This window comes from Pristiophorus japonicus, chromosome 9 (genome assembly GCF_044704955.1).
Source record: "Pristiophorus japonicus isolate sPriJap1 chromosome 9, sPriJap1.hap1, whole genome shotgun sequence".
Classification (NCBI taxonomy): Eukaryota; Metazoa; Chordata; class Chondrichthyes; family Pristiophoridae; genus Pristiophorus; species Pristiophorus japonicus.
In genome coordinates, this window is record NC_091985.1 from 204,002,817 (window position 1) to 204,023,715 (window position 20,899).

Consider the following 20,899-nt stretch of genomic DNA (forward strand, 5'->3'; position numbering starts at 1 on the left):
GTTCACAATTCTCTGAGTGAAGAAGTTTCTCCTCATCTCGGTCCTAAATGGCTTACCCCTTATCCTTAGACTGTGACCCCTGGTTCTGGACATCCCCAACATCGGGAACATTCTTCCTGCATCTAACCTGTCCAATCCCGTCAGAATTTTATATGTTTCTATGAGATGACCTCTCATTATTCAAAATTCCAGAGAATATAAGTCTATTCTATCCAGTCTTTCTTCATATGTCAGTCCTGCCATCCCGGGAATCAGTCTGGTGAACCTTTGCTGCACTCCCTCAATAGCAAGAATGTCCTTCCTCAGATTAGAAGACCAAAACTGTACACAATAATCAAGGTGTGACCTCACCAAGGCCCTGTACAACTGCAGTAAGACCTCCCTGCTCCTATTGTGTTGTACTCATAAGTGTTTCCACATCACGCGAAATAACAGAATCCCGCCTTCACAGACAGTACAAGAGAAAGGGGAAAGCGACAGAGAGAGAAAGAGTGGGCAGAGAGAGAGAGAGAGAGACAGGGGAGTGCGAGGCAGGACGGTGAGACACAGAAACATGCACCGTATCAGTTCTAGACTGACCTGTGAGGTCCGGTTTTATCCTGAAAGATCCCATTGAAGAGACAGAAGATGCAGTCCCCTCTCTCACTGATATTGTACCACAGACAGACACATTATTAGTCCCACACTGCGGGACAGTGTCAGAGAGTGAGAGAAACAAGGTCCCACATTTAACCTTCGCTTGCCTGTTGTACTCTCTGTAATCTTGCAGCTCAGGCCCGTTCGGTATTACTCTCAGTGACCGAATGTTTCACTCTGATTAAATTAAACTGGAACAGTTTCTGTCAGATATTAACTCCTGCACAGTTCCAGCAAACACTCCTACTCCCCCGTCCCTCCGATGTTTCTGCAGGATTGCTTTGTGAGGACAGGCTCACGAAGAGAAAAAACCCTGCACGGAATGATCCCAAATTGAGCATCTTAAAGGGGCAAGGCCCCCAGCTTTAAACATTCTCTGTCCTTGCCCCCCAGGCCCAGTTCCTTTGCTCAGATTCTGATAAAAGTAAATCGAGAAAAGTGCACTTTGCTTTTTAAAAGGCTGAATTATTGCAGAGCTGCGCATGCGCGAACAAGCCCCGCCCCTCGAGTGAGCAGAAGAGCGCATGCGCCCTCCCCTCCCCCAGCCCAGCCTGTGAGCGCCATTCACTCAGTGAGCGGAAGAAGATGGTTTAAACAACCGGGAATGGAGACATCGCGGCCCCGGGGTAAGGCAGCGAGCAGCAGCCTCCTTACAGCAGCACATCGCTTTGGGAGCGTGTCCGCAGATGGGCTCAGAGATCGGCACTGAGTCCGGGGGAAGTCGGACGCTGTGTGTAACAGGCGGAGTGGAGCAAGAACTGGTCTCAGTGCGTGGAGTGAGTGGGGGAAGGGAGAGGCCATTCTCGGGCTGTGTGTGGACAGCGTGTGTCCCGGGTAAGGGAGACAGAATGGGAAGGATCTGCTGTTTACAGTCATTGCTGCTTTCTCCCTGCAAACCAGTAGTGAACGTTCCTGCTTTAGTTCCAGTCTCACCGTGTTTGTTGTCATTGGACAGTGAGCAGTGGAAGCAGAGAGGATTTATACAAGGAGCATCTATTGCAGGCACCGGGTGAGAAATGTGAAGGACATGTTTTAAACAGCGGCTCTTTGTTTTTGATTGAACGGTTAGTGCCCTGGGAGAGGAGAGCAGCAATCTGAGCTGTGGTAAAAGTCCGTGCCCCATCGGGTCGTCCCATTCCTGAAGCAGGGCAGGGCAGGGGTTGGGTTGTGTCTGGATGTCAGTAAATTGCTGTAAATCTGCCCAACACACTTGGTGTGCAGAAGCTGAGTGCTGCAGTACTGCAGTGGAGTCAGACACTGACACTGTTTGTCTCGCTGGCTTCCCTTTGTGAATGTTCATAATGAATATTAATTGAACGATTACATTCATCACTTTAGTCTTTTCTACCTCTCCTATTCTTGAATGATCAGAGATACCTTCTCCTCCTACAGGCAAGGAATTGAAGGAACCGGAACAAATGTGAAGTTTCCTCCACCTGAGACATAAGGAACAGTGTAACCAGCTCTTCCTCACACACAGTAGGTACGGTACCGATCACTGTGCGGATACACAGACAGGTTATCCAAATTAAACATGTGTGAGGTGCTGAATGGCCTCCTCCTATTCCTGTGTAACAGGCCCGAGGGGGCTGATGGCCACCTCCTGTTCCTAAATTAACAGACTGGAGATACTGAGTGGCCTTCTCCTGTTCCTAATGTAATAAACACGAGGGGCTTAATGGCTTCCTCCTGTTCATATGTAACAAGCTCTCAGGGCAGATTGACCTTCCCCTGTACCTTTTGTATCAGGCTAGAATGGGTTGAATGGCCTCCTTTAGTTCTTATGTAACAGGTTCCAGGGGCTGAATAGCCACTTCTATTCCTGTGTAACAGACTCCAGGGGCTGAATAGCCTCCTCCAGTTCCTATGTAACAAGCTCGAGGGGCTGAATGCCCTCCTCCTGTTCCCATGAAACAATCCCGTGGGGATGATTGTCCTTGTCCTATTCCTATTCCTAATGTGACAGACCCGGGGGACAGAATTGCATCATTCTATTGCTTTTTAATTCCAGTTGCTGAATGGCCCTCTCCAGTTCATAATGTAATCCGCTCAAGGAGCTGAATGGCCTCCTCAGTTCCTAATGTAATAGGCTCGAGGAGCTGAATGGCCCTCTCCTGCTCCCATGTCACAGGATCAAAGGGCTGAATGGCCTGCTCATGATCCTAATTTAACATGCTTGGGGGCTGAATGTCCTCCCCCAGTTCCTATACAACATGCTCGAGGGGCTGACTGTCCTCCCCAGTTCCTATGTAACATTCAGGAGAGGCTGAATGGACTCCTCCAATTCCTCTGTAACAGGCTCGAGGGGCTGAATGGCCACCTCCTGTTCCTGGTTAACAGTTCCGAGGGGTGGAATTGGCCTACTCCTGTTCCTATGTAACAGACCTGAGGGACTGAGTGGTCTTCTCCTGTTCCTAATGTAAGAAGCTCGAGGGGATGAAAAACGTCCTGCTGTTCCCATGTCACACAATCAAAGGCTGAGTGGTCTGCTCATGTTTCTAATGTTAGAGAGGCTGAATTTCCTCTTCCCACGTAACAGAATGGAAGGGCTGAATGGCATCCTCCTGATTCAATGTAACAGGCTCGAGAGGAAGAATGGCCTCATCCTGTTCCTGTCTAACAACTCTAGGTGTTGAACAGCCACCTCCTGTTCCTGTGTAATAAGTTAGGTGGGATGAGTGGCCTCCTCCACTTGCGTTATAAGATATGCGACTGGCTTATTGGCTTCTTCCAGTTCCTATAACATTCTCGGGGGGCTGAATGGTCTCCTCCAGTTCCTACGTAACATGCTTGAGGGTCTGAATGGCCTCCTCCTATTCCGATGTGAAAGGTTCCAGAGTAACAGTATCCAGTCGATGCATTGCCTCCACCAATTCCTTTATAGCAAGGCTAAGGTGCTGAATGCCCACCTCCTGTACCTATGCAACAATCTTGAGGGATTGAATGGCTGCCTGTTCATTTGTAACAGGTTGGAGGGGCTGAATGGCGTCCATCTATTCCTGTAAAGCAGATTCCAAGGCTGAACGGTCAACTCCAGTTTCTAATGTAACAGAGTCGAGGGGCAGAATAGCTCACTGTTCCTATGTAACAGGGACTGAATGGGCCTCTTCCTGTTCCTTATGTAACAGGATCCAGGGACTGAATGGCCTCCCCCTGTTCCTTTTGTAACAGACTCGAAGGGATGATTTGCCTTCAGGTTCCGTGTGCTGAAAGGCCTCCTCAAATTCCCAGATCCAGGGACTGTTCTTCCCTCTTGTTTTGGAAATAGCATCGGCAGTAAACAGGAGCTCAATGCTTCTTGCCCACCAGCTCTCTGATCGGGCTCCTCGCGCTGATTATGTTTTCTCATCTCGCTCAAACGTCCCCAAATGTTGCTTTCTTTTCCATCACCTCTAGAGTTATTAGTCAAGTTTGCATCGAGCAAATCGTGATCTCACCAGTAACAGCACTTTCCTGATGGTTATCTTCGAGGCTGCTTCTGACAATTTCTTCTGCGTAAATGTTAACCACCATAAGTAACTGAAAAGCTTAATTTCTACAGCAACAACAAACACTTGCATTTATGACAGATACAGAGTGAATCCCACACTCACTCACTGTACCACAGACTGTCAGATACAGAATAAGTCCCACACTCACTGTACCACAGACTGACAGATACAGAGTGAATCCCACACTCACTCCCTGTACCACAGACTGACAGATACAGAGTGAATCCCACACTCACTCACTGTACCCACAGACTGTCAGATACAGAATAAATCCCACACTCACTCACTGTACCCATGACAAATATGATTTATATAACGTATTAATAGCTCGTCTCTACTCCAAATATTTTTGAATCACATTTGTCCACTATAATGTTAAAAACTGTTGTCTGTTGGGGCTGTCTCTGATCTGTAAATTTCACAGATATAGGATAAAACACTCTCACATACCAGAAACTGACCGGTACAGAATAAAAGCAACACGCAGATACGGAAACTGACAGATACAGAATAAATCCCACACTCACATACCAGAAACTGACAGGTACAGAGGAAACACACACTCGCTTAGCCCAGATTGAGAGATACGGAATGAATCCCACATTCACATAGCACAAACTGACATATAAAGGTAAAAATCCACACTCAGATACCAGAAACTGACACCCCACACATGTACCACAAACTGACAGGTACAGAAAAAAAACACAATCACATTCCAGAAACTGAGGTACATATTAATTCCTACACTCACACAGCAGTAGCTGAAATAAAACCCACATTCACATAGCAGAAACTAACAGGTATAGAATTAAACCCACACTCACATATCAGAAACTGATGTACACAATAAAACCCATACTCACATCTCAGAAATTGACAGGTACAGAATAAACCCCATACTCACATATCAAAACTTGACAGGTACACGATAAATCTCAAATCACATAGCAGATACTGACAGGTACAGAATAAATCTCACCTTCACCGCCAAATCTGACAGGTACAGAATAAAATACACACTCAGATAATAGAAACAGAGAGGTACAAAATAAATCCCACGTTCACATAGCAGAAACTGACAGGTACAGTATGGAACCCACACCCACGTATCTGAACAATAATATGCAAGTAAAACCCATACTCGCCTATCGGAAACTGACAGGGAAACACACACACCAGAGACTACGGAATGAGTAGAACAGTTTCGGCACTCTTACCCCAGTGTCAGGCTCTCACAATCGTTGTTTCAGTAATTTGGATGATAACTAACATGTTCTCAATGTGGCCCATTTAATTAGTGATAAAAGCAACTTGCGAAACAATCCCATTTTTGCTAATTTAATTTGTGACAAAAAGATGGTCTGAGCGTGAGCTAAAAACATGCTGCTCCTCCCCTCCCCCCACAGTGTTTAAACCGACGGGAAGGGCCCAGGCGAGCTCCCCTCCTCCAGCTCTGTCGGCGGCTGCCGTTTCCTCTGTGCTGGGCTGATGATCGTTGAACATGTCTGGTTCTACTCTGCGATTGTGGGTTTTCGTCTGGCACTGTCAATTTTTGGTATTTGAGTGTTGATTTTTTTTGTGAGTGCGGTTTTACTCTTTATTTATCAGTGTTTGATGTGTGAGTGTGGGTTGTAATCTGTATCCGTCAGTTACTGGTGTGTGAGTGTGGTTTTCACTCTCGACCTTTCAGTCTCTGGTATATAGCCACGTGCTAGTCAGAGTAGGAATCGCAGGATAGCGCAGATGAATACGTGGCTTGAGCAGTGGTGCAACAGGGAGGGATTCAAATTCCTGGGGCATTGGAACCAGTTCTGGGGGAGGTGGGACCAGTACAAACCGGACGGTCTGCACCTGGGCAGGACCGGAACCAATGTCCTAGGGGGAGTGTTTGCTAATGCTGTTGGGGAGGAGTTAAACTAATATGGCAGGGGGATGGGAACCAATGCAGGGAGACAGAGGGAAACAAAAAGGAGGCAAAAGCAAAAGACAGAAAGGAGATGAGGAAAAGTGGAGGGCAGAGAAACCCAAGGCAAAGAACAAAAAGGGCCACTGTACAGCAAAATTCTAAAGGGACAAAGGGTGTTAAAAAAACAAGCCTGAAGGCTTTGTGTCTTAATGCAAGGAGTATCCGCAATAAGGTGGATGAATTAACTGTGCAAATAGATGTTAACAAATATGATGTGATTGGGATTACGGAGACGTGGCTCCAGGATGATCAGGGCTGGGAACTCAACATCCAGGGGTATTCAACATTCAGGAAAGATAGAATAAAAGGAAAAGGAGGTGGAGTAGCATTGCTGGTTAAGGAGCAAATTAAGGCAATAGTTCGGAAGGACATTAGCTTGGATGATGTGGAATCTATATGGGTAGAGCTGCAGAATACCAAAGGGCAAAAAACGTTAGTGGGAGTTGTGTACAGACCTCCAAACAGTAGTAGTGATGTTGGGGAGGGCATCAAACATGAAATTAGGGGTGCGTGCAATAAAGGTGCAGCAGTTATAATGGGTGACTTTAATATGCACATAGATTGGGTTAACCAAACTGGAAGCAATACGGTGGAGGAGGATTTCCTGGAGTGCATAAGGGATGGTTTTTTAGACCAATATGTCGAGGAACCAACTAGGGGGGAGGCCATCTTAGACTGGGTGTTGTGTAATGAGAGAGGATTAATTAGCAATCTCGTTGTGCAAGGCCCCTTGGGGAAGAGTGACCATAATATGGTGGAATTCTGCATTAGGATGGAGAATGAAACTGTTAATTCAGAGACCATGGTCCAGAACTTAAAGAAGGGTAACTTTGAAGGTATGAGGCGTGAATTGGCTAGGATAGATTGGCGAATGATACTGAAGGGGTTGACTGTGGATGGGCAATGGCAGACATTTAGAGACCGCATGGATGAACTACAACAATTGTACATTCCTGTCTGGCGTAAAAATAAAAAAGGGAAGGTGGCTCAACCGTGGCTATCAAGGGAAATCAGGGATAGCATTAAAGCCAAGGAAGTGGCATACAAATTGGCCAGAAATAGCAGCGAACCCGGGGACTGGGAGAAATTTAGAACTCAGCAGAGGAGGACAAAGGGTTTGATTAGGGCAGGGAAAATGGAGTACGAGAAGAAGCTTGCAGGGAACATTAAGACGGATTCCAAAAGTTTCTATAGATATGTAAAGAGAAAAAGGTTAGTAAAGAGAAACGTAGGTCCCCTGCAGTCAGAATCAGGGGAAGTCATAACGGGGAACAAAGAAATGGCGGACCAATTGAACAAGTACTTTGGTTCGGTATTCACTGAGGAAAACACAAACAACCTTCCGGATATAAAAGGGGTCAGAGGGTCTAGTAAGGAGGAGGAACTGAGGGAAATCCTTATTAGTCGGGAAACTGTGTTGGGGAAATTGATGGGATTGAAGGCCGATAAATCCCCAGGGCCTGATGGACTGATCCCAGAGTACTTAAGGAGGTGGCCTTGGAAATAGTGGATGCATTGACAGTCATTTTCCAACATTCCATAGAGTCTGGATCAGTTCCGATGGAGTGGAGGGTAGCCAATGTAACCCCACTTTTTAAAAAAAAAAGGAGGGAGAGAGAAAACAGGGAATTATAGACCGGTCAGCCTGACATCGGTAGTGGGTAAAATGATGGAATCAATTATTAAGGATGTCATAGCAGTGCATTTGGAAAGAGGTAATATGATAGGTCCAAGTCAGCATGGATTTGTGAAAGGGAAATCATGCTTGACAAATCTTCTGGAATTTTTTGAGGATGTTTCCAGTAGAGTGGACAAGGGAGAACCAGTTGATGTGGTGTATTTGGACTTTCAGAAGGCTTTCGACAAGGTCCCACACAAGAGATTAATGTGCAAAGTTAAAGCACATGGGATTGGGGGTAGTGTGCTGACATGGATTGAGAACTGGTTGTCAGACAGGAAGCAAAGAGTAGGAGTAAATGGGTACTTTTCAGAATGGCAGGCAGTGACTAGTGGGGTACCGCAAGGTTCTGTGCTGGGGCCCCAGCTGTTTACACTGTACATTAATGATTTAGACGAGGGGATTAAATGTAGTATCTCCAAATTTGCGGATGACACTAAGTTGGGTGGCAGTGTGAGCTGCGAGGAGGATGCTATGAGACTGCAGAGCGACTTGGATAGGTTAGGTGAGTGGGCAAATGCATGGCAGATGAAGTATAATGTGGATAAATGTGAGGTTATCCACTTTGGTGGTAAAAACAGAGAGACAGATATTATCTGAATGGTGACAGATTAGGAAAAGGGGAGGTGTAAAGAGACCTGGGTGTCATGGTACATCAGTCATTGAAGGTTGGCATGCAGGTACAGCAAGCGGTTAAGAAAGCAAATGGCATGTTGGCCTTCATAGCGAGGGGATTTGAGTACAGGGGCAGGGAGGTGTTGCTACAATTGTACAGGGCCTTGGTGAGGCCACACCTGGAGTAGTGTGTACAGTTTTGGTCTCCTAACCTGAGGAAGGACATTCTTGCTATTGAGGGAGTGCAGCGAAGGTTCACCAGACTGATTCCCGGGATGGCGGGACTGACCTATCAAGAAAGACTGGATCAACTGGGCTTGTATTCACTGGAGTTCAGAAGAATGAGAGGGGACCTCATAGAAACGTTTAAAATTCTGACGGGGTTAGACAGGTTAGATGCAGGAAGAATGTTCCCAATGTTGGGGAAGTCCAGAACCAGGGGACACAGTCTCAGGATAAGGGGGAAGCCATTTAGGACCGAGATGAGGAGGAATTTCTTCACCCAGAGAGTGGTGAACCTGTGGAATTCTCTACCACAGAAAGTTGTTGAGGCCAATTCACTAAATATATTCAAAAAGGAGTTAGATGTAATCCTTACTACTAGGGGAATCAAGGGGTATGGTGAGAAAGCAGGAATGGGGTACTGAAGTTGCATGTTCAGCCATGAACTCATTGAATGGTGGTGCAGGCTAGAAGGGCCGAATGGCCTACTCCTGCACCTATTTTCTATGTTTCTATGTTTCTATATGTGTGGATTTTATCTGTAAATTTCAATCTCTGGTAGGCGAGTGTGGGTTTTACTCTCGGTCAGTTTCAGGTAATGTGGGCTTTAATCTGTACTGGTCAGTTTCTGGTACGTGAGTGTGAGTTTTATTTTGTATCCATCAGTCTATGTGTGAGTATTATTCTGTGAATGTCAGTCTCTGGGATGTGTATGTGGGTTTTCCTCCTGTCAGTTGCTGTTATGTGAACGTGTGTTTTATTCAAGTATGTGAATGTAGATTTCACTCTGTACCTGTCAGTCTCTTGTGTGTGAGTGTGGCACTTTTTATCTGTACCTGTCTGTTTCTGTTATGAGTGCAGTTATATTCTATACATCACAGTTTCTGTTATGTGAGTGTGGAGTTTACCACATTCTACCTGTCTGTCACTGGTATGTTAATGTGTGTATGTTTTCTGTACCTGTCAATGGCTATATGAATGTTGATTTCATTCTGTGCCTTTAAGTGTCTGGTACAGCTGTGGTATTGTGGGTTTGACATTGAATCAGTCAGTCACTTTCAGGTGAGTGTTGATTTTACTCTCTACCTGTCACTCTCTGATATGTGACTGTGTTTTATTCTGTATCAGTCCATCTCTGGGAAGTGAGTGTGGGTTTTATTCTGTATCTATCTGTTTCTGATATTTGAGTAAGGGTTTTAATCAGCACCTGTAAGTTTCTGTTATGGGAGTGTGGCTTTTAGTCTGTATTTCTCAGTCTTTGGCATGTGAGTGTGGGTATTACTCTGTATCTATCAGTCTCTGGAAAGCAAAAGTGTTTTTTTCTGCACTTGTCAGTTTCTGGTGAATGACTGTGGAGTTCACTATCTATCTGTCTCTGGTATGCGAGTGTGAGAATTTGTCTGTAGCTGTAAGGGCCTGGTATGGGAGTGTGGGTTTCACTATCAGTCAGTCAATCTCAGGTACTGGAAGTGATTGTGATTCTCTCTCAATCTGTCAGACACATTGAATGAGTGTATGAATCATTATGTTTCTCTCAGTCTCTGGTATTGTTTGTGAGCATGGGATTGATTATGTATCTGTTAGACTGGTGATGTGTGAGAGTGTGGGATTGATTATGTATCTGTTAGACTGGTGTTGTGTGGGATTGATTATGTATCTGTTAGACTGGTGATGTGTGAGTGAGAGATTGATTATGTATCTGTTAGACTGGTGGTGTGTGTGAGTGTGGGATTGATTATGTAATTGACAGTCTCTTGTACTGAGCTATTCTTGCTCTGTGTGACTGTTGGATTTGGTTCCGTCTCCACCTGCTGCAGGCGGATGATAGGTTGAGATTATCGATGACTGTCTCAGGAGGAGGTTTGGTTCAGTCCATTACCTCCATTTCTCTGCTCTTGTAAGTTAGCTGTTGGGTTTGAGAGTCAGTGTACAGACACCAGTGTGAATTGACACCGTGTCAGTGTCTAACTGATCGTGGGTGAGAGTAAGGGAGTGAAATTGGATCTGCCTTTCAGTGCGATATGATTGGACTTTGAAATAACATATTATTGTACTACTCCAAGTGACTGTGGGATTCATAATATAACTCTGGAAATTCGGATCACTGTGGGACTGACAGCTTCTGCTGCCTGTGACAATATGATTGAGGTCAGTTCTGTGTCTCTGCGCTCTGTGAGTGATAATGTACTTACTGTGTGTGAGAAGGAGCTGCCGGCACTGTTCCTTGTGTTCCGGGTTGAGGAAAGATCAAATTTATTCTGGCTTGAAGTATTTTGCTGAGAATAATAATAGGAGAACACTATTAGTTATGATATGGACAGAATATGGAGAGAATATAAAAATAAAGTTATTTATTACAATGCGTTTGTTTGTAATAAAGTAAAGTATCTGGAGAGAGGAATCCGCGATACAAACGGTGTCATTGCCTGATCTCACTGCAGTGCAGCGGCACTCAGATTCCCCACACCAGGTGTGTAGGATGGTTCTATAGTAAGTTATCAGCATCCAGACACAACCCCAACCCGGCACTGGTCCATGAATGGGACCACCCGATTGGCACAGTCCAGGTTTATATCTCCCACTCCCATGGGACTACCTGTAAAATTCTGAATTCCTTCCTGGAATATAATCACAGGTACTTGGGCTGTACAACAATTGTTCTCAGTCTATTGAAACCAAGTTGCGGACCTGTGTCATTAACAGAATGTCACAGTGACCGGATCCTGATGTATCTGAGGGAGTGACAATGTATCTCTCGATCACCAGCAACACGGTTCTGAGAATTCAACGCACCCAAACAAAATAACCCATTTTTGAAATGTCTCCTTTCACACTCCTCTTCTGGTGCCTGCAATAGATGCACTTTGTGACACTCCTCACATCCTCAATCTCAGGCTGTGTTTTCACTGTTCAATGTCCAAGAACAAGCACTGAAATTGGAACTGAATCAGGAACATTCATTACTGATTTGGGGAAAGAAAGCAGCAATGATTTGAAAGAGCGAGGTGGTTTACTTTCTCTGTTACCTTACACTGTACACACACAGCCCGAGAATGGCCTCGCCCTTCCCCCATTCACTCCATGTTCCAGAACTAGTTCCTGCTCCACTCTGCCTCTTACAGACAGCCCCCGACTGCTGCTGAACTTACCCCGACTCAAAGCCCATCTGTGGACATAGTCCCAATGCGATGAGCTGCTGTAAGGAGGCTACTGTTTGCTCCCTTACTCGGGCCCGGGATATCTCCGCTCCCTGCAGCAGATAGACAGGCAAAAACACTTTTTAAAAAATAAAAAAAAATAAAAATTCAAATTACATTGTAAATAATACAATAAGGAGTATACAATAGTAAAATCACTATAATAAAGATTAATTATAATTAAACAAAAATAATATATACCATAATTATAAATTAAGTTAAAATTAGAAACTCAGCAATTGAAGCAAATTAAATCAGTTATTAGCTTTCTTTAAGATTCATTCCCTGTCCAGTGATTCAATTAATATTGGAAGAACCAATCTCCATCCTTGTGATGTCCTAATTTTATTACTTTTTATTTCTCATTTCGTCCCCTTGACAGGACCTGTGTTGGCTCCAGACTCGAGCTGCTTCCAGCTGCTCCAGGGTCAAAACTCCCTCCTGCTGCTCCAGGTTCAAAACTCCCTCCTGCTGTTCCAGGTTCAAAACTCCCTCCAGCTGTTCCAGGTTCAAAACTCCCTCCAGCTGTTCCAGGGACAAAACTCCCTCCTGCTGTTCCAAGTTCAAAACTCCCTCCTGCTGCTCCAGGGACAAAACTCCCTCCTGCTGCTCCAGGGTCAAAACTCCCTCCCGCTGCTCCAGGTTCAAAACTCCCTCCCGCTGTTCCAGGTTCAAAACTCCCTCCCGCTGCTCCAGGTTCAAAACTCTCTCCCGCTGCTCCAGGTTCAAAACTCCCTCCAACTGCTCCAGGGTCAAAGCTCCCTCCTGCTGCTCCAGGGTCAAAACTCCCTCCTGCTGTTCCAGGGTCAAAACTCCCTCCTGCTGCTCCAGGTTCAAAACTCCCTCCTGCTGTTCCAGGTTCAAAACTCCCTCCAACTGCTCCAGGCACGTGCTGCCTCCGTTGTAAGGGACACGCTTATGTTTAAATAAAAATAAAAAATGCTGGAAAAACTTAACAGCGTCTGTGGAGAGAGAAACAGTGTTAACATTTTGTTAATCCTTCATCAGAATTGGAAAAAGTTAGAGCTGTAACAGGATTTGAAGCAAGTGTAGAGGCAGGGATATGGGGGGGGGGTGGTGAGGAAAGAACAAAAGGGAAGGTCTGTGATAGAGTGGAAGGCAGAAGAGATTAAGAAACAAAAGGGATGATGGTGCGAGGCAAAAGGAGATGGTAAGAAACAAAAGATGAGGACTAAGAGATGATTAAGTGGAGAAAAATAGAGTATGAGAGGAAACTTGCAAGGAACATAAAAAAATGTCTGCAAAAATTTCTATAAGTATGTAAAAAAACAAGATTAGTGAAGACAAATGTAGGTCCTTTAGAGACAGAAACAGGAGAATTTGTAATGGGAAACAAGGAAATGGCAGAACAATTAAATAAATACTTCGGTTCTGTTTTCACGGAAGAAGACACAAATAACCTCCCAGAAATGCTAGGGAACAAAGGGTCTAGTGAGCAAGTGGAATTAATGGAAATGATTATTAGTAAGAAAATAGTGCTGGAGAAACTAATGGGACTGAAGGCAGACAAATCCCCAGGGCCTGATGATCTGCATCCCAGAGTATTAAAAGAGGTAGCCATGGAAATAGTAGATGCATTGGTTGTCATCTTCCAAAATTCTATAGATTATGGATCAGTTCCTGCAGAATGGAGGGTGTCAAATGTAACCTCACTATTTAAAAAAGGAGGGAGAGAGAAAACGGGGAACTACAGACCGGTTAGCCTGACATCAGTAGTAGCGAAAATGCTAGAGTCTATTATAAAGGATGTGATAACGGCACACTTAGATAATATCAACGGGATTAAAGAAAGTCAACATAGATTTATGAAAGTAAAATCACGTTTGACAAACCTACTGGAGCTTTTTTGAAGATGTAACTGATATAATAGATAAGGGAGAACCAGTGGATGTAGTGTATTTGGATTTTCAGAAGGCCTTTGATAAAGTCCCACATAAGAGGTTAGTGTGCAAAATTAAAGCACATAGGATTGGGGGTAATGTATTGGCATGGATTGAAAATTGGTTAACTGACAGGAAACAGTAGGAATAAACTTTTTTGGGGTGGTGGGTAGTGACTAGTGGGGTACCACAGGGATCAGTGCTTGGACCCCAGCTATTCACAATATATATATATAAATGATTTAGATGAGGGAACTAAATGTAATATTTTCAAGTTTGCTGACGACACAAAACTAGGTGGGATTGTGAGTTGTGAGGAGGATGCAAAGACGCTACAAGGCGATTTAGATAGGATGAGTGAGTGGGCAAACACAAGGCAGATGCAATATAACGTGGATAAATGTGAAGTTATCCACTTTGGTGGGAAAAACATAAGGACAAAGTATTATTTAAATGGTTATGACTTGGGAAGTGTCGATGTACAGAGAGACCTGGGTGTCCTTGTACACCAGTCATTGAAAGCAAACAAGCAGGTGCAGCAGGCAGTTAGGAAGGCAAATGGTATGTTGGCCTTCATTGCAAGAGGATTTGAGTACAGAAGCAAGGATGTTTTACTACAGTTATACAGGGCCTTGGTGAGACCGCACCTGGAGTATTGTGTGCAGTTTTGGTCTCCTTACCTAAGAAAGGGTATACTTGCCATAGAGGGAGTGCAGCGAAGATTCACCAGACTGATTCCTGGGATGGCAGGATTGTCGAATAGGAGAGATTGGGTCGACTAGGCCTGTATTCACTAGAGTTTAGAAGAATGAGGGCGGATCTCATAGAAACGTATAAAATTCTGACTGGGTTGGACAGACTGGATGCGGGGAGGATGTTTCTCCTGGATGGGAAGTCAAGAACAAGGAGGTCTCAGGATACGGGGTAGGAAATTTAGGACCGAGATGAGGAGAAATTTTTTCACTTGAAGGGTGGTGAATCTGTGGAATTCTCTACCACAGAAGGCTGTGGAGGCCAAGTCACTGAATATATTTAAGAGGGAGATGGATTGATTTCTAGAAACAAAAGGCATTAAGGGGTATGGGGAAAAGCAGGAATATGGTGTTGAGATAGAGGATCAGCCATGATATTGAATGGTGGTGCAGCCTCGAAGGGCCAAATGGCCTACTACTGCTCCTATTTTCAATGTTTCTATGAGTCTTGATAGGGCGTAAATGGAGATGGCAGAATCATCAACAGCTGCCATGGGAAAGACAAAAAAACAGAAAAGAAAAAAAATATAAGCAGAAGTTCTGGTTTGAAATTGTTGAACTCTTATGTCGAGTCCAGAAGGCCTAAACAGAAGATGAGGTGCTGTTCCTCGAGTTCTGTACTCAGCTTCATTAGAACAGTGTAGGAGGCCGAGGACAGAGATGTGGGAATGGGAGTGGGCCGGAGACAGGCGACCAGAGGCTCGGGGTCACCCTCGCGGACTGAATGGAGGTTTTCCACAAAGCAGTCACCCAATCTGTGTTTGAACTCCCCATTGTAGAGGAGACCACATTGTGAGCAGGGAATACATTATAAATTGAAAGAAGTACAAGTAAATCGCACTGTTTTACCTGGAAGGAGTGTTTGGGGCCCTGGACAGTGGGAATGGAGGAGCGAAAAGGGCAGGTGTTGCAGCTCCTGTGCTTGCACGGTAAGTTGCCGTGGAAAGGGGAGGGGTGCTGAGGGTGACTGTGGAGTGGATCAGCATGTCTCAGAGGGAGCGATCCCTTCGGAATACTGAGGGGAGGGGAAGATGTGATTGGTTGTGGGACCACCCTGGAGGAGGCGGAAAGGGTCCAAGATGATCCATTGAATGTGGAGGCTGGTGGGGTGAAAGGTGAGGACAAGGGGAACCCCATCGTGGTTCTGGGAGGGCAAGGAAGGGGTGAGAGCAGAATGGCGAGAAATAGAACAGACACGGTCAAGGGCCATGTTAACCACAACAGAGGAGAATCCTTGGTTAAGGGAAAAGGGACATATCAGAGGCACTAGTGTGTAAGGTGGCATCATCAGAGCAGATGCGACGGAGATGAGAAATGGGTGAATGGAATGGAGTCCTTACAGGAAGCGGGGTGGGAGGAACTGTAGTCCAGGTAGCTCTGGCAGCCAGCAGACAGTCATTGAATGTTTGTCAATAGCCTATCCCCAGAAATGGAGACAGAGAAGTCAAGGAAGGGAAGGGAAGAGTCAGATATGGACCATGTGAAGGTAAGGGAATGGTGGAAATTGGAAGCAAAGTGAATGAAATTTTCTAGTTCAGGGCGAGAGCAGGAAACCGCACCGATACGGTCATCGATGTACCAGAAGAAGAGGTGAGGGAAGGAACTGAGGAGGACTGGAACAAAGAATTTTCCACATATCCCACAAAAAAGCAGGCATAGCTAGGACCCTCGCGGATTCCCATAATTTGGAGGAAGTGAGTGGAGTCAAAGGAGAAGTTGTTCAATGTGAGAACAAGTTCAGCCAGGCGCAGGAGGGTGGTGGTGGATGGGGACTGGTTGGGCCTCTGCTCGAGGAAGAAGCAGAGCCCCCTCAGGCTGTCCTGGTGGGGGATGGAAGTGTAGAGGGATTGGACATCCATGGTGAAAAGGAGATGGTTGGGGCCAGGAAACTGGAAACTGTTAAAATGGCAGAGGGCATCAGAAGAATCATGGATGTAGGCGGGAAGAGACTGGACAAGGGGAGAACAAATAGAGCTGAGATCAGGGTGAAACGATGGGTCTACCAGGGCAGTCCTGTTTGTGGATCTTGGGAAGGAGGTAGAAGCGGGCTGTGCGTGGTTGGGGGTCTTTGAGGTTGGCGGCCGTGGAGGGAAGATCTCCAGAGGCATTGAGATCAGTGACAGTCTGGGAAACAATGGTTTGATGTTGGGTAGCGGGGTCATGGTCTGGGGGAGGTAGGAGGAGGTGTCAGAGAGTCGGGTGGCACATTCTGTATCGCACTGCAGGCTGGGTGAGACAGCCGCCATTAAATGTCTTGATCTTCCACCTAACGAGAATGTGATTGGAAGCAGGTGAAATGTGTTTGGAGCAAGGACAACAAAATAAACTGAAACCCCAGCACTTGGTGTCATTAAAAACTGTCACACTCAGTGACGACACGCCCACAATTTAGTCAACTCTGGAAAATATTTTTTCCAGTCATTTTTATTAATTTAGATTTATTGAATGTTGTGACTGACGCCTTCAATTAATGTTTATTTTCCAACTGCAGCTCACTCTGATTCCACTGGTGGATGATAATCGCCATCAGCCATTCAGAGGGAAGCAGATGCCCCCTTCTTAAAGGGCACAACCCATAAAGACTGGAACTTCACCACAATTAAAAGGAAACTTAGCAGATTAAATTAGAGTTCTATTTGCTGGGGTGATGATGCACTCCAGTCCCTCCGGTACCCACCAGTCGCAGAAGGCCAACTACAGCTCAGGACCACATCTGTTGTGTGACACTCTATGGAAAGCCTTCTGGAAGTCTCTAGACAACATCCATTGACAATCTCTTATCTACTTTATTAGTGACCAATAATCATGGAATCATACAGTGCAGGAGGAGGTTATTCAGTCCATCGAGTCTGTGCCGGCTTTTTGAAAACCTCTCCAATTAGTCCCACATCCCCGATCTTTCCCCAGAATCCCATAACTTCTCCCCTTCAAGTACATTTCCAATTTCTTCTTGAAAGTAATTTCCACCATTTTTCAAGCAATGCGTTCCACGTGGCTAGGAACAGAGAGCAGTGGTTACTAGAATTCTTTGAGGATATAACGAGCATGGTGGATAGAGGTGTACCAATAGATGTGGTGTATTTAGATTTCCAAAAGGCATTCGATTAGGTGCCACACAAAAGGTTACTGCAGAAGATAGAGGTACGCGGAGTCAGAGGAAATGTATTAGCTTGGATAGAGAATTGGCTGGCGAACAGAAAGCAGAGAGTCGGGATAAATGGGTCCTTTTCGGGTTGGAAATCGGTGGTTAGTGGTGTGCCACAGGGATCGGTGCTGGAACCACAACTGTTTACAATATACATAGATGACCTGGAAGAGGGGACAGAGTGTAGAGTAACAAAATTTGCAGATGACACTAAGATTAGTGGGAAAGCGGGTTGTGTAGAGGACACAGAGAGGCTGCAAAGAGATTTGGATAGGTTAAGCGAATGGGCGAAGGTTTGGCAGATGGAATACAATGTCAGAAAGTGTGAGGTTATCCACCTTGGGAAAAAAACAGTAAAAGGGAATATTATTTGAATGGGGAGAAATTACAAAATTACAACATGCTGTGGTGCAGAGGGACATGGGGGTCCTTGTGCATGAATCCCAAAAAGTTAGTTTGCAGGCGCAGCAGGTAATCAGGAAGGCGAATGGAATGTTGGCCTTCATTGCGAGAGGGATGGAGTACAAAAGCAGGGAGGTCCTGCTGCAACTGTATAGGGTATTGGTGAGGCCGCACCTGGAGTACTGCGTGCAGTTTTGGTCACCTTACTTAAGGAAGGATATACTGGCTTTGGAGGGGGTACAGAGATAAAAAGAGTACAAAAGGCCCAACGCGGCGGCAGTCGGGAGCAGCGTGTGGAGGTGCGTAGAGGCGCGTGAGTTCCGGGGTTGGCGAGAGGCTTGCAAAAGGCCCAGCCGGTGCAGCTATAGGGAGAAGGCAAAAAAGAAGTAGAAAGAAACAGAAAGGTGATGTCACAGCCAAGGGGGTAAGTGATTGGCTGGTGATTGGTGAGTAGGTTTTCTTTTTTCTCTTCTATAACAGTAAGTAAACTTTAGCATTGTTGTTGCCTATCTAAGGGTTAAGTCATGGCAGGAGAGCTCGGTCATGTGTTATGCTCCTCCTGTACCATGTGGGAACTCAGGGACGCCTCCAGTGTCCCTGACAACTACGTGTGCGGGAAGTGTATCCGCCTCCAGCTCCTGACAGACCGCATTGCGTAGTTGGAGCTGAGGATGGATTCACTCTGGAGCATCCACGATGCTGAGAATGACGTGAATAGCACGTTTAGTGAGTTGGTCATACCGCAGGTGAAGGGACAACAGCCAGCTAGGGAATGGAAGACCAGCAGGAAGAGCAGTGCAAGGAAGGTAGTGCAAGGGTCCCCTGTGGTCATGCCTCTGCAAAACAGATACACCGTTTTGAGTACTGTTTAGGGGGATGACTCATCAGGGGAGGGCAGCAGCAGCCAAGTTCATGGCACCATGGCTACCTCTGTTGCACAGGAGGGCAGGAAAAAGAGTGGGAGAGCGATAGTGATAGGGGATTCGATAGTAAGTGGAATAGATAGGCGTTTCTGCGGTCGCAACTGAGACTCCAGGATGGTATGTTGCCTCCCTGGTGCAAGGGTTAAGGATGTCTCGGAGCGGGTGCAGGACATTCTGAAAAGGGAGGGTGAACAGCCAGTTGTCGTGGTGCACATTGGTACCAACGATATAGGTAAAAAAAGGGATGAGGTCCTACGACATGAATTTAAGGAGCTAGGAGCTAAATTAAAACATAGGACCTCAAAAGTAGTAATCTCGGGATTGCTACCAGTGCCACGTGCGAGTCAGAGTAGGAATCGCAGGATAGCTCAGATGAATACGTGGCTTGAGCAGTGGTGCAGCAGGGAGGGATTCAAATTCCTGGGGCATTGGAACCGGTTCTGGGGGAGGTGGGACCAGTACAAACCGGACGGTCTGCACCGAGGCAGGACCGGAACCAATGTCCGAGGGGGAGTGTTTGCTAGTGCTGTTGGGGAGGAGTTAAACTAATGTGGCAGGGGGATGGGAACCAATGCAAGGAGACAGAGGGAAACAAAAAGGAGACAAAAGCAAAAGACAGAAAGGAGATGAGTAAAAGTGGAGGACAGAGAAACCCAAAGCAAAAAACAAAAAGGGCCACTGAATGTAAAGGGGCTGCAGGAGGGGTCAAAACTAAAAATCATGGATTAAAAACTAGTATTAAAACATCGAAATAAAGTAAATGAGTTGACGGCACAAATCATTACAAATGGGTATGATTTGGTGGCCATTACAGAAACGTGGTTGCAGGGTGGCCAAGACTGGGAATTAAACATACAGGGGTATCTGACGATTCGGAAAGATAGACAAGAAGGTGGGGTAGCTCTGTTAATAAAGGATGATATCAGGGCAGTTGTGAGAGACGATATTGGCTCTAATGAACAAAATGTTGAATCGTTGTGGGTGGAGATTAGAGATAGTAAGGGGAAAAAGTCACTGGTGGGCGTAGTTTATGGGCCCCCAAATAATAACTTCATGGTGGGGCGGGCAATAATCAAGGAAATAATGGAGGCATGTGAAAAAGGAACGGCAGTAATCATGGGGGATTTTAACCTACATATCGATTGGTCTGATCAAATCGCACGGGGTAGCCTGGAGGAGGAATTCATAGAATGCATACGGGATTGTTTCTTAGAACCAGTATGTTACAGAACACTATCTTAGATCTGGTCCTCTGTAATGAGACAGGAATAATAAACGATCTCCTAGTAAAAGATCCTCTCGGAATGAGTGATCACAGTATGGTTGAATTTGTAATACAGATTAAGGGTGAGGAAGTAGTGTCTCAAACGAGCATACTATGCTTAAACAAAGGGGACTACAGTGGGATGAGGGCAGAGTTGGCTAAAGTAGACTGGAAACACAGACTAAACGGTGGCACAATTGAGGAACAGTGGAGGACTTTTAAGGAGCTCTTTCATAGTGCTCAACAAAAATATATTCCAATGAAAAAGAATGGCGGTAAGAGAAGGGATAACCAGCCGTGGATAACCAGGGAAATTAAGGAGAGTATCAAATTAAAAACCAATGCGAATAAGGTGCCAAGGTTAGTGGGAAAATAGAAGATTGGGAAAATTTTAAACGACAGCAAAGAATGACTAAAAGAGCAATAAAGGGATAGATTACGAAGGTAAACTTGCGCAAAACATAAAAACGGATAGTAAAAGCTTTTACAGATATATAAAACGGAAAAGAGTGACTAAAGTAAATGTTTGTCCCTTAGAAGATGAGAAGGGGGATTTAATAATGGCAAATGTGGAAATGGCTGAGACCTTAAACATTATTTTGCTTCGGTCTTCACAGTGGAAGACACAGAAACCATGCCAGAAATTGCTGGTCACAGGAATGTGGGAAGGGAGGACCTGGAGACAATCACTATCACTAGGGGGG

The 20,899-nt window shown here is 45.4% G+C and overlaps 1 long non-coding RNA gene across 1 annotated transcript; it reads left to right on the plus strand.

Moving 5' to 3' along the window:
* The first annotated feature begins 1,176 nt into the window (after positions 1-1,176).
* LOC139273487 (uncharacterized) lies at positions 1,177-17,422 on the plus strand. The gene is made up of 3 exons (XR_011595141.1): positions 1,177-1,262; positions 2,029-2,119; positions 16,953-17,422. It is a non-coding gene; the product is annotated as an uncharacterized lncRNA (long non-coding RNA).
* Positions 17,423-20,899: the final 3,477 nt, after the last annotated feature.